Source organism: Ovis aries, chromosome 1, assembly GCF_016772045.2.
Source record: "Ovis aries strain OAR_USU_Benz2616 breed Rambouillet chromosome 1, ARS-UI_Ramb_v3.0, whole genome shotgun sequence".
Taxonomy (NCBI): domain Eukaryota; kingdom Metazoa; phylum Chordata; class Mammalia; order Artiodactyla; family Bovidae; genus Ovis; species Ovis aries.
This window is the reverse complement of record NC_056054.1, coordinates 63255400-63269307: the sequence shown is the minus strand read 5'-3', so window position 1 is coordinate 63269307 and position 13908 is coordinate 63255400.

Genomic DNA, 13908 nt, shown 5'->3' with positions numbered 1-13908 from the left:
TGGCAACCCACTCTAGTATTCTTGCCTGGAGAATTCCCAAGGACAGAGGAGCCTGGCAGGCTGCAGTCCATGGGGTCACAAAGGGTCAGACACAACTGAACAACAAGCACAGCCCATGCACATGGCATGCTCACTTTCAAGGATATATTTCTTGATAAAATTTCTTAGCATTAAGAGATGCCATTTAGTGTGCTAATATGGTTCTAAGCACCTCAGTTACCTGTTAACATACCTTAAAACTATTATTAGAAGTATTTTATTTATGTACATATAGAGCAGTGTCACACTCTTCTTAAACGATGTAACATTAAGTTATTTTTCCAGCAACTTTAAGACTAGAATTTTATCCTATGAAAAATGAAGGAAATTGCCAGAGGAGAGTCAGGAAAAGTAAATCTGAGTAGAAATTTTCCTCTCCCTCCTGAAATCTGTTATTCCCATAAAATGGCTCCATAACAATAGTTCTGTAAAGAAATTTATGTGGAGATAGACTAAGATGGTTAGAAAATATATCTCTTTATGGAATTCTCCCCCATTTAGTCTCGCTTCTATCTTCAGCATGCTACCAAGTTTGGTATCAGGAGCACATTGTTTGCAGCAATTATTTTTTAATAGAAAGAAGGAAGGGTTGGGGGAGAAATCCCTAAAGTTTTGGAGGCAAATTCCAAAGTTTCCGTTTTGATTTAACTTCATATATTCATTTGAAAATTAATGGCTTTCTGCTAACACTGTATCTTTTGGAATTCATTCAGAAAGTCTTTAAAAAATGGAAATACTGGCAGATTGTGAACTTCAGTGGCACCAGTGGTGCCTCTGTACCACTTGATTACATAAAGCAAGTTGCTATTGTAACAGATATCCCCGTGGCCATATTTTAAAAATTTTTAAAACTGTGTACACACGCACACACATACCTGTCTGTAGGGCAGACCAAATAAAATATCGAAATACTTAGTGGGACAGTCTATTGTATGTGTGTCCCTTTTATCTTGTCCAGTGTTTGGACTCAGATTATCCTAGTCTCTTAGCTATAACCTTAAAGCTGTTTAAGCTTCCCTGCCAGAAAGAAGTGAGTTATCTTTCAAGTGGTAGCTTCCATTTAGTTCACTTTCTCAAAGGACCAATATAGAATCTATGCTCAATAACTAGAATAATGATGAGCCATTACATTGGAGGAGTGAGAAACAGGCACCTAGGATAGCAAAGATAATTCATAATAGACAGTGGGCCCATTTAGGTCTTGGTACTTCCAGGTTGGTTAAAAAAAAAAAAAAATTTTTTTTTTAACAGGAAGCTAGACTACAGGAGATGTGAAATGATCCAATCAGATTAACCTTGAGATTCTGTTCAAAGCGAGTAGGATTGTATGGAATTAGAATGGTGGACTCTTAGTATTATACAAAATGTGTCTAGAGTGTATGTGTTTCTCTCTGATTTTAGGTTTGGTCCCAATAAATATATTATACTCCCCACAAAAAGTCAGAATAAAACACTCTTCCAGCACCACATGGCTCAAAGCACCTTGAAGAACGTGGGTATCCACTTGAAAGAACCTATTATGTAGAGCTTACTAGCTTCTGGTCCAGCAAACCAAGAAAGGAAAATCATTCAAGAGTCCCTTGGACTGCAAGGAGATCCAACCAGTCCATTCTGAAGGAGATCAGCCCTGGGATTTCTTTGGAAGGAATGATGCTAAAGCTGAAGCTCCAGTACTTTGGCCACCTCATGCAAAGAGTTGACTCATTGGAAAAGACTCTGATGCTGGGAGGGATTGGGGGCAGGAGGAGAAGGGGATGATAGAGGATGAGATGGCTGGATGGCATCACGGACTTGATGGACTTGATGAGTCTGAGTGAACTCTGGGAGTTGGTGATGGACAGGGAGGCCTGGCGTGCTGTGATTCATGGGGTCGCAAGGAGTCGGACATGACTGAGCGACAGAACTGAACTGTATCAAATGCACATTTGAGTAAATTCATGAGATTGAGAATAGGACACGAACAAAGGAAGAAAAATCCTAGCATAAATAGGCTGGGGAAGGAAACAGTGGCAACAAAAATCAACAAAGTCTGAGTGATAAGAGACAGGAAATCTATACTGGATCAGAACTGAAAAATTTTCTCACCATCTAACCTGTTTTCATCAGTTTCCCTAGTGAGGAGGGATTGAGGATTCTATCATTTGTAATCTATTGTATATAAACATGCCTTAGTTAGCTATGTGACAAGTATATATGGTTATCTTCCCAAATTGCTTATTCAGTTACTTTTATGCAACTTTTTGTTGCCTTCTCAAAGTCTGCAGTTAAAGAATCGTTCCAGTTATTAGCCTAGGGCTCCCACCTGGTTACTGCAGCCAGAGTAAACATCCCTATTACCTTAACAGATTCTGTGTCCTTAACTAAGGTGCATCACGTTCTAAAAACAAAAGGAAATCAAATTCTAGAACCCATCTTTTAAAATGATCAAAGTTTATCTCTCAAATATTTTCTCAGTTTCCAAGGAATGATGGCCATTTGCAATAATATAAAAGACACTTCTGGACTAGTGGATAGAGAAGAAAATTAGGCTAAATCCAAGTTCCTGAAAGATGCTCTGTGATCTTTCCAGCCTCATCTCTATATTGTAGCCATTCCAACTGGTCATGCGCCAGAGCCTTTTGTACCTCAGCCTGCATTGCCACTTCCATCCAGACTGGCTTGAACTTCCTTGACTATTTGGCAAATACTCATTTTTAAAGATTTGAGCTTTACACGTCCCCATTCATTCTCAATAGAATTATGTTTTATCTCCTTTGTGCCTCAGCTACCCTATATCACCAGTTGATTTTTCTTTCTTTCTTTCTTTCTTTCTTTTTTTTTTTTTTTCTATCAACTGCCAGTTGGTTTTTCTTACTAGATTCTATCCCGAGCAGGTTATAAGCTCCTTAAGAGTAGTAATTGTGTCAAATATCTTCATGCCCCTTGAAAGTGTTTGTTGCTCAGTCATGTTCAACTCTTTTGTGACCCCATGGACTATAGCCCATCAGGCTCCTCTATCCATGGAATTCTCCAGGCAAGAATACTGAAGTGGGTTGCCATTCCCTTCTCCAGGGGATCTTCTCAACCCAGTGATTGAACCCGGGTCTCCTGCATTGCAGGCAGATACATCTGAGCCACCAGGGAAACCCTTTTGACACTTGGTCTTAGAATATTGCCTAGAACATAGTAGGCATGCCAGCCACTCTTTCATTATTCATTCATTCAATAAATATCTAAACATGGAATTTTAGTTAAGTCATAATTATTCTGTCCAGGTACATATGAATAAGAGCACTTACTCATGGAAAGATTTTACAGGCATTCAATAAGTACTATGTTCAGTAACCAAGTCAAGAATGATTGGACATGGTAACATATGATAATAAGCTTATTAAAATCACAATTTGTAAACTTGTTAAAAATTCATATTCCTGAGTCCCACCTCAAACATACTCACAGTCTCTAGACATAAAGTTCAGAAATCTGCAATTATAAAAGGAACTCATGTGACTTATATACATCCTAATATTTGGAATCATTGGATTCCAAAGAGGGCAGATTTCAGAATTTGATGGATCTGAAAAGGGTTCCAGTTCTACCATTTATTAGCTATATAACCTTGAAAAAGTCAATTAGACTCTTTTTTTAAAAACTTTTTATTTTATTTTTTTAATTTAAATTTTATTGTTTTACTTTACAATACTATATTGGTTTTGCCATACATTGACATGAATCCACCACAGGTGTACATGAGTTCCCAACCCTGAACCCCCCTCCCACCACCCTCCCCATATCATCTCTCTGGGTCATCCCAGTGCACCAGCCCCAAGCATCCTGTATCCTGTATTGAACCTAGACTATCAATTCATTTCTTACATGATAGTATACATGTTTCAATGCCATTCTCCCAAATCATCCCACCCTCTCCATCTCCCACAGAGTCCAAAAGTCTGTTCTTTAAATCTGTGTCTCTTTTGCTGTCTCGCATATAGGGTTATCATTACCATCTTTCTAAATTCCATATATATGTGTTAGTATACTGTATTGGTGTTTTTCTTTCTGGCTTACTTCACTCTGTATAATAGGCTCAAGTTTCATCCACCTCATTAGAACTAATTCAAATGCATTCTTTTTAATGGCTGAGTAATACTCCATTGTGTATATGTAACACAGCTTTCTTATCCATTTGTCTGCTGATGGACATCTAGGTTGCTTCCATGTCCTGGCTATTGTAAACAGTGCTGTGATGAACATTGGGGTACACGTGTCTCTTTCAGTTCTGGTTTCCTCGATGTGTATGCCCAGCAGTAGGATTGCTGGGTCAAAAGGCAGTTCTATTTGTAGTTTTTAAGGAATCTCCACACTGTTCTCCATAGTGGCTGTACTAGTTTGCATTGCCACCAACAGTGTAAGAGGGTTCCCTTTTTGCCACACCCTCTCCAACATTTATTGCTTGTGGACTTTTGGATAGCAGCCATTCTGACTGGCGTGAGATGGTACCTCATTGTGGTCTTGATTTGCATTTTTCTGATAATGAGTGATGTTGAGCATCTTTTCATGTGTTTGTTAGTCATCCGTATGTCTTCTTTGGAGAAATGTCTGTTTAGTTCTTTGGCCCATGTTTTGATTGGGTCGTTTATTTTTCTGGAATTGAGCTGCAGGAGTTGCTTGTATATTTTTGAGATTAGTTGTTTGTCAGTTGCTTCATTTCCTATTATTTTCTCCCATTCTGAAGGCTGTCTTTTCACCTTGCTTACAGTTTCCTTTGTTGTGCAGAAGCTTTTCATTTTAATTAGGTCCCATTTGTTTATTTTTGCTTTTATTTCCAGCATTCTGGGAGGTGGATCATAGAGGATCCTGCTGTGATGTATGTCGGAGAGTGTTTTGCCTGTGTTCTCCTCTAGGAGTTTTATAGTTTCTGGTCTTACATTTAGATCTTTAATCCATTTTGAGTTTATTTTTGTGTATGGTGTTAGAAAGTGTTCTAGTTTCATTCTTGTGCAAGTGGTTGACCAGTTTTCCCAGGACCACTTGTTAAAGACAGTGTCTTTTCTCCATTGTATATTCTTGCCTTCTTTGTTGAAGATAAGGTGTCCATAGGTGTGTGGATTTATCTCGGGGCTTTTTATTTTGTTCCATTGATCTATATTTCTGTCTTTGTGCCAGTACCATACTGTCTTGATGACTGTGGCTTTGTAGTAGAGCCTGAAGTCAGGCAGGTTGGTTCCTCCAGCTCCATTCTTCTTTCTCAAGATTGCTTTGGCTATTCGAGGTTTTTTGTACTTCCATACAAATTGTGAAATTATGTGTTCTAGCTCTGTGAAAAATACCGCTGGTAGCTTGATAGGGATTGCATTGAATCTATAGATTACTTTGTGTAGTATACTCATTTTCACTATATTGATTCTTCCAATCCATGAACATGGTATACTTCTCCATCGATTAGTGTCCTCTTTGAGCTCTTTCATCAGTGTTTTATCGTTTTCTATATTTAGGTCTTTAGTTTCTTTAGGTAGATATATTACCAAGTATTTTATTCTTTTCATTGCAATGGTGAATGGAATTTTTTCCTCAATTTCTTTTTCTGGTTTCTCATTATTAGTGTATAGGAATGCAAGGGATTTCTGTGTGTTGATTTTATATCCTGCAACTTTACTATATTCATTGATTAGCTCTAGTAATTTTCTGGTGGAGTCTTAAGGGTTTTCTATGTAGAAGATCATGTCATCTGCAAACACTGAGAGTTTTACTTCTTCTTTTCCAATTTGGATTCCTTTTGTTTCTTTTTCTGCTCTGATTGCTATGGCCAAAACTTCCAGAACTATGTTGAACAGTAGCGGTGAAAGTGCGCATCCTTGTCTTGTTCCTGACTTTAGGGGAAATGATTTCAATTTTTCACCATTGAGGATAATGTTTGCTGTGGGTTTGTCATATATAGCTTTTATTATGTTGAGGTATGTTCCTTCTATTCCTGCTTTCTGGAGAGTTTTTTAATCATAAATGGATGTTGAATTTTGTCAAGGGCTTTCTCTGCATCTATTGAGATAATCATATGGCTTTAATTTTTCAATTTGTTAATGTGGTGAATTACATTGATTGATTTTCAGATATTGAAGAATCCTTGCATCCCTGGGATAAAGCCCACTTGGTCATGGTGTATGATCTTTTTAATGTGTTGCTGGATTCTGATTGCTGGAATTTTGTTAAGGATTTTTGCATCTATGTTCATCAGTGATATCAGCCTGTAGTTTTCTTTCCTTGTGGCATCTTTGTCAGGTTTTGGTATTAGGGTGATGGTGGCCTCATAGAAGGAGTTTGGAAGTTTACCTTCCTCTGCAATTTTCTGGAAGAGTTTGAGTAGGATAGGTGTTAGCTCTTCTTGAAATTTTTGGTAGAATTCAGCTGTGAAGCCATCTGAACCTGGGCTTTTGTTTGCTGGAAGATTTCTGATTACAGTTTCAATTTCTGTGCTTGTGATAGGTCTGTTAAGATTTTCTATTTCTTCCTGGTTCAGTTTTGGAAAGTTGTACTTTTCTAAGAATTTGTCCATTTCTTCCATATTGTCCATTTTATTGGCATATAATTGCTGATAATAGTCTCTTATGATCCTTTGTATTTCTGTGTTGTCTGTTGTGATCTCTCCATTTTCATTTCTAATTTTATTGGTTTGATTTTTCTCTCTTTGTTTCCTGATGAGTCTGGCTAATGGTTTGTCAATTTTATTTATCCTTTCAAAGAACCAGCTTTTGGCTTTGTTGATTTTTGCTATGGTCTCTTTTGTTTCTTTTGCATTTATTTCTGTCCTAATTTTTAAGATTTCTTTCCTTCTACTAATCCGGGAGTTCTCCATTTCTTCCTTTTCTAGTTGTTTTAGGTGTAGATTTAGGTTATTTTTTGACTTTTTTCTTGTTTCTTGAGGTATGCCTGTATTGCTATGAACTTTCCCCTTAACACTGCTTTTATAGTGTCCCACAGGTTTTGGGTTGTTGCGTTTTCATTTTCATTTGTTTCTATACATATTTTTATTTCTTTTTTGATTTCTTCTGTGATTTGTTGGTTATTCAACAGCATGTTGTTCAGCCTCCATATGTTGGAAGTTTTAATAGTTTTTCTCCTGTATTTGAGATCTAATCTTAATGCATTATGGTCAGAAAAGATGCTTGGAATGATTTCAATTTATTTTTGAATTTATCAAGGTTAGATTTATGGCACAGGATGTGATCTATCCTGGAGAAGGTTCCATGAGCACTTGAGAAAAAGGTGAAATTCATTGTTTTAGGGTGAAATGTCCTATAGATATCAGTTAGGTCCAACTGGTCTGTTGTATCATTTAAAGTTTATGTTTCTTTGTTAATTTTCTGTTTAGTTGATCTGTGCATAGGTGTGAGTGGGGTATTAAAGTCTCCCATGTTATTGTGTTATTGTCAATTTCCCCTTTCATACTTGTTAGCATTTGTCTTACATATTGTGGTGCTCCTATGTTGGGTGCATATATATTTATAATTGTTATATCTTCTTCTTGGATTGATCCTTTGATCATTATGTAGTGGCCTTCTTTGTCTCTTTTCACAGCCTTTGTTTTAAAGTCTATTTTATCTGATATGAGTATAGCTACTCCTGCTTTCTTTTGGTCTCTATTTGCATGTAATATCTTTTTTCAGCCCTTCACTTTCAGTCTGTATGTGTCTCTTGTTTTGAGGTGGGTCTCTTGTAGACAACATATATAGGGGTCTTGTTTTTGTATCCATTCAGCCAGTCTTTGTCTTTTGGTTGGGGCATTCAACCCATTTACATTTAAGGTAATTATTGATAAGTATGATCCCATTGCCATTTACTTTATTGTTTTGGGTTCAGGTTTATACACCCTTTTTGTGTTTCCTGTCTAGAGAATATCCTTTAGCAATTGTTGGAGAGCTGGTTTGGTGGTGCTGAATTCTGTCAGCTTTTGCTTGTCTGTAAAGCTTTTGATTTCTCCTTCATATTTGAATGAGATCCTTGCTGGGTACAGTAATCTGGGCTGTAGGTTATTTTCTTTCATCACTTTAAGTATGTCAATTAGACTCTTGAGGCCTCAGTTTTCTTACACAGAAAAAATAATATAATAACATCTCCTCATTGGGTGATTGAGATAGTTATAACATTAGATATGTTAAAGTACCTAGCACTGTGCCCATTACATAGAAGTTCTTGGTAATATTAATTCCTTTCTTGCTTTCCTACTCCAGTCTCACTTTGCTCCTCAAGGTCTCTTCAACAATCAGAATATGTGAAAATAAGCACTATACATGTCCCTAGTCAGCCTCCATGCAGAATCCAAACAATTTTGGCATCATCACAATAATTTTGAATATGACTGCTTGAATTCCATGCACATGCTAAATATTCATTTTGCTTTTTCATCTCATGGATCTCTTTAGACTTTGATGCAGCTTATATTAAATTTTTACTTTGGCAGAAGTAGATATCCCCTTTCTAAACTATGCCAAGACTTGCAATCATGTGACAGAAGCTATAGGCATTTGTTGTTGTTGCTGCTATTTTGTTGCTAAGTCGTGTCCAACTCTTTTGTGACCCCATGGATTGTAGCCTGCCAGGCTCTTTTATCCATGGGATTGTTCAGGCAAGAATACTGGGATGGATTGTCATTTCCTTCTCCAGGGGATCTTCTTCACCCAGGGATCAACCCCACATCTCCTGCATCAGCAGGGGCGGATTCTTTACCACTTAGCCACCAGGGAAGCCTCATAGACATTTGTTATTTGGGGGACTGGTCTGGCAAATTGACTTTCCTCCTCTTCCTTGGAATAACAAATATTTCTATGATCTTTCATAATATTGCCATGGTTGTCGCAAGAATCTTATTTCACAATATGGAAGAGTCTGTTCTGTTTCTATACCTCAAAAAATACTCTTACCATTAGTTTATTTTGCCTTTTAAAAAAAAAGTATAGGGGCTGTATCCACTTTTAAATTGTTGAACAAGATAACATAGATACAATTCAAAATTCCATATTGAATTTTTTAGTATCCTTGGTAAGGTAAGAGGAATTTAAACTAAAGGTGCTGAAAGAGAATCCTAAGTGTGAGTTGGAGTTCTAATGTGCTGCTGCAGATGGACAGCTATTCATAATCACTTTTGATGATTTGTATTGTATCACTGGTTTCTATGTTAGGTTCTCTGTTAAAGTAGCATTTTGTATGAATATTCATGTAAGATACACTAAATATATGATATAAATTGTTAGAAAATTGTAGTACTGACTCTGATGGGGAAAATAAACCTTATTATGCTGCTGCTAAGCTGCTAAGTCACTTCAGTCATGTCAGATTCTGTGTGACCCCATAGACGGCAGCCCACCAGGCTCCCCTGTCCCTGGGATTCTCCAGGCAAGAACAGTGGAATGGGTTGCCATTTCCTTCTCCAATGCATGAAAGTAAAAAGTGAAAGTGAAGTCTCTCAGTTGTGTCCAACTCTTAGCGACCCCATGGACTGCAGCCTACCAGGCTCCTCCATCCACGGGATTTTCCAGGCAAGAGTACTGGAGTGGGGCACCATTGCCTTCTCCGAAACCTTATTATAAGACAACCAAACACATAATGAAATTCAAGAGAAGCAAGGCATTCTATTTGGCCCTTTAATACTTTCAAATGATAGCTATTCAACTAGTTCTAAAGGAAAAGTATATATCATGTCTTGCCTTACATTTAAAATTTGAAGATCTAGATTTTTTTCCTCTATTGTCTTCTTTCCTTAGCTTCTTCACTCTTAAGTTACCTTCTAAATCAGATTCCATCTATACTCATGCAAACATTTGCCAGTTGCTGTGCAACTATTTCACCTAATTGTGGATTCTCTGTAGTCCGCTTTCATCCAGCCTATCCTTTTCATCAGTAAAATAATGTTTCCCTTTATAGTCACATGATTCTGAGAAAAATAATATCCAGTTACTAGAAAATTGGTCTCAAAAGAACTGAATATGAAAAACACTGTTTATTTCTGGTTAGAGGCATATACACTTATTTTATAATTTCAAATATAAATTCTACCCTTGCTAGAAGACCATTCCAGTAGAGGGCTCCAACTTGCTTTTACATGTTAAAGAGGGAAAATCCCCAAGAGGTTTCTGAAGACTGACTTGCAACATTACACTTAAAGTATAGAGTTTTCTCCTGACATAGCTATGCAAGTATGTATCTAACTACCTGTTTGGTTGTCCTAGAGCCCAGCTCAGTTTAAGGATCTGCCTTTCTCTAGCTACACAAACTCATTTTAATCCATTTCTTTCAGCTTTTAGCTACTTCCCTAGCATATTCTCTAATGTTCATTATTTTAAGCCATCCCCAGTCCAACTATCTCCCTCAATCTTGAAACCTTTATTACTTTTTTCTCTGATTTATGTTCCAGCTTTCTTGCATGTTTAGCTTATGCTTTGTGAGTGCATTGCTATTTACCCCCATGAAATCACGTGTACAACACTCTGCTTTGTAACTGGACTTGTATTATCACGTTTTTCTGTTACCACCCATTTCATATTAGCTGCATGGTTAGTCAGCTTATAATTAAATTAACCGTGAATCATTTTAGTGGCCTGTGAAGTGGTAACTAGTCCATTTTGTGGTCTTTTGACACACTGTTTTTATAATTTGCATCATTGGCTAATTAGTTGATATTTAAAATTCTTTGACGATTTCTCTGTGGGGTTTCATGCTTGATTTCTTCCCGAATATTTGTAAAAGAACCGTTCTGTATGTTTTCCTTGCTGTTGGAGTTCTCTGACGGTGTGTCTGCTTTCATCATTGGTTTTGATTTCCTGTCGCATCCTGTTGTCTGCTTAGTTGTCCTCAATCCAGACCACCCCCCCCCCACGCCCTCGAGGCTATAGTTTACCCATCCATCTCCCCTCCCCCGTCCCCTCACTTACTCTGGTCATAGCTGTGCTGTGGTCCACAGCGTGTGTCCCCTTAGGATCTGTGCTTTGTCTTCATGTCTCATTAAATGGTGTTTTTCCCCCATAGCAGTAAGTTGAATTGGTGTATCACTATGCAGTTACAGGAGAAGGCAGTGGCAACCCAGCCCAGTACTCTTGCCTGGAAAATCCCATGGACGGAGGAGCCTGGTAGGCTGCAGTCCATGGGGTCGCAGAGTCAGACACGACTGAAGTGACTTAGCAGTAGCAGCTGATTTATGTAAATAATACATGCTTATTGTAAACAAAGATAAATAGAAAAACAAAAGAAGGATGAAGTTTAATTCATCATTACTGATTTTACCATCCAGATATTATTTATACTACTATTAATCCTTTGGTATACTTCCCTTCAGTCTTTATTCTGAGATATGCAATACATACTATGTACACCCATATATTTTGTATTGTAAATATTTTTGCATCTTGTCTTGAAATATTTTAAGATTTTTTTTGTTAGGAAATACTTTTCAAAACATTATTTTTTCATTATTGTATAATATTACAGTATATGAATGTGCCCTAATTTATTGAGAAATAGGATAATACTGTGATGATCATTCTTTTGCATGTGTTTTTGTGGGTGAATGTGATTATTATTTCTTTGGAATACTTTTCTAGAATCAAATCACTGATCAAAAAATATAGTTTTCAAAGGTTCTTAATTCTAATTGGCAAATTTCCTCTAGTTTTACCTAATTTACAACCTTCTATAAAATTACCAGTTTCGCTCTACCTTCATCAACATTGGATGTTATCCTTTCTCTAAAAATCTTTGTCATTTGCTTCCCTCCCCACCCCAGTGGGATCTTAATTACTTTAACATACTTGAATTGAGTTCATTGAATATTTTAATGTGTTTTGGGTCCAACTTTAGCATATTCCCTTTGCCCATTTTTCTACATTTCTATATTCATCTCTTTTCTTGTTAATTTATAAGAATTATTCATGCATCAAAGGTCTCGATATTCTATTTAAGGAGCAACCTAACTTTTTTGAAAGTATGAAGGTCATTAAGTTACCAGCCATGCCAGATTCCCTGGGTCTGAGGGGTTCTTTCAGGACATGACAATTTCAGGGCTAAAAGCAGGAAATGGAAACCAGGGTAAATAGGGATGAATTGGTCACCCTAACTAAGGAGCTGTTCCATGGTAAGGGAGACTGCTGCTGCTGCTGCTGCTGCTAAGTCACTTCAGTCGTGTCCGACTCTATGCAACCTCATAGATGGCAGCCCACCAGGCTCCCTCGTCCCTTGGGATTCTCCAGGCAAGAACACTGGAGTGGTTGCCATTTCCTTCTCCAGTACATGAAAGTGAAAAGTGAAAGTGAAGTTGCTCAGTCATGTCTGACTCATGAAACATGTGATCTTGAAGCAGGAAAAATAAAGGTTTACTATCATGTAGAGAGAAAACTGGTGAAACTTGACTGGTCTGTAGATTAAAGAATAATACCATCAAGACAGTATGGTACTGGCACAAAGACAGAAATATAGATCAATGGAATAAAATAGAAAGCCCAGAGATAAATCCACCCACCTATGAACATCTTATCTTTGACAAAGGGGGCAAGAGTATACAATGGAGAAAAGACAATCTGTGTAACAAATGATGCTGGGAAAACTGGTCAACCACTCGTAAAAGACTGAAACTGGAACACTCTCTAACACCACACACAAAAATAAACTCAAAATGGATTAAAGATCTAAACGTAAGATTAGAAACTATAAAACTCCTAGAGAAGAACATAGGCAAAACACTCTCCAACATAAATCACAGCAGGATCCTCTATGACCCACCTCTCAGATTATTGGAAATAAAAGCGAAAATAAACAAATGGGACCCATTAAAATTAAAAGCTTTTGCACAATGAAGGAAACTATAAGCAAGGTGAAAAGACAGCCTTCAGAATGGGAGAAAATAATAGCAAACAAAGCAAATGACAAAGAATTAATCTCAAAAATATATAAGCAGCTCCTGCAGCTCAATTCCAGAAAAATAAATGACCCAATCAAAACATGGGCCAAAGAACCAAACAGACATTTCTCCAAAGAAGACATACAGATGGCTAACATACACATGAAAAGATGCTCAACATCACTCATTATCAGAGAAATGCAAATCAAGACCACAGTGAGGTACCATCTCACGCCAGTCAGAATGGCTGCTATCCAAAAGTCTACAAACAATAAAAGCTGGAGAGGGTGTGGAGAAAAGGGAACCCTCTTACACTGTTAGTGGGAATGCGAACTAGTACAGCCACTATGGAGAACAGTGTGGAGATTCCTTAAAAACTGGAAATAGAACTGCCATGTGACCCAGCAATCCTACTGCTGGGCATACACATCGAGGAAACCAGAACTGAAAGAGACACAGGTACCCCAATGTTCATCGCAGCACTGTTTACAATAGCCAGGACATGGAAGCAACCTAGATGTCCATCAGCAGACAAATGGATAAGAAAGCTGTGGTACATATATACAGTGGAGTATTACTCCACCATTAAAAAGAATGCATTTGAATCAGTTCTAATGAGGTGGAGAAACTTGAGCCTATTATACAGAGTGAAGTAAGTCAGAAAGAAAAATACCAATACAGTATACTAATGCATATATATGGAATTTAGAAAGATGGTAACAATGACCCTATATGCGAGACAGCAAAAGAGACACAGATTTAAAGAACAGTCTTTTGGACTCTGTGGGAGAAGGCAAGCGTGGGATGGTTTGAGAGGGTGGTGTTGAAACGTGTATATTATCATATGTGAAGAGGATCACTGGGATGACCCTGGGGGATGGGATAGGGAGGGATGTGGGAGGGGGGTTCTGGATGGGAACACATGTGTACCCATGGCTGATTCATGTCAATGTTTGGCAACAACCACTACAATATTGTAAAGTAATTAGTCTCCAATTAAAATAAGTAAA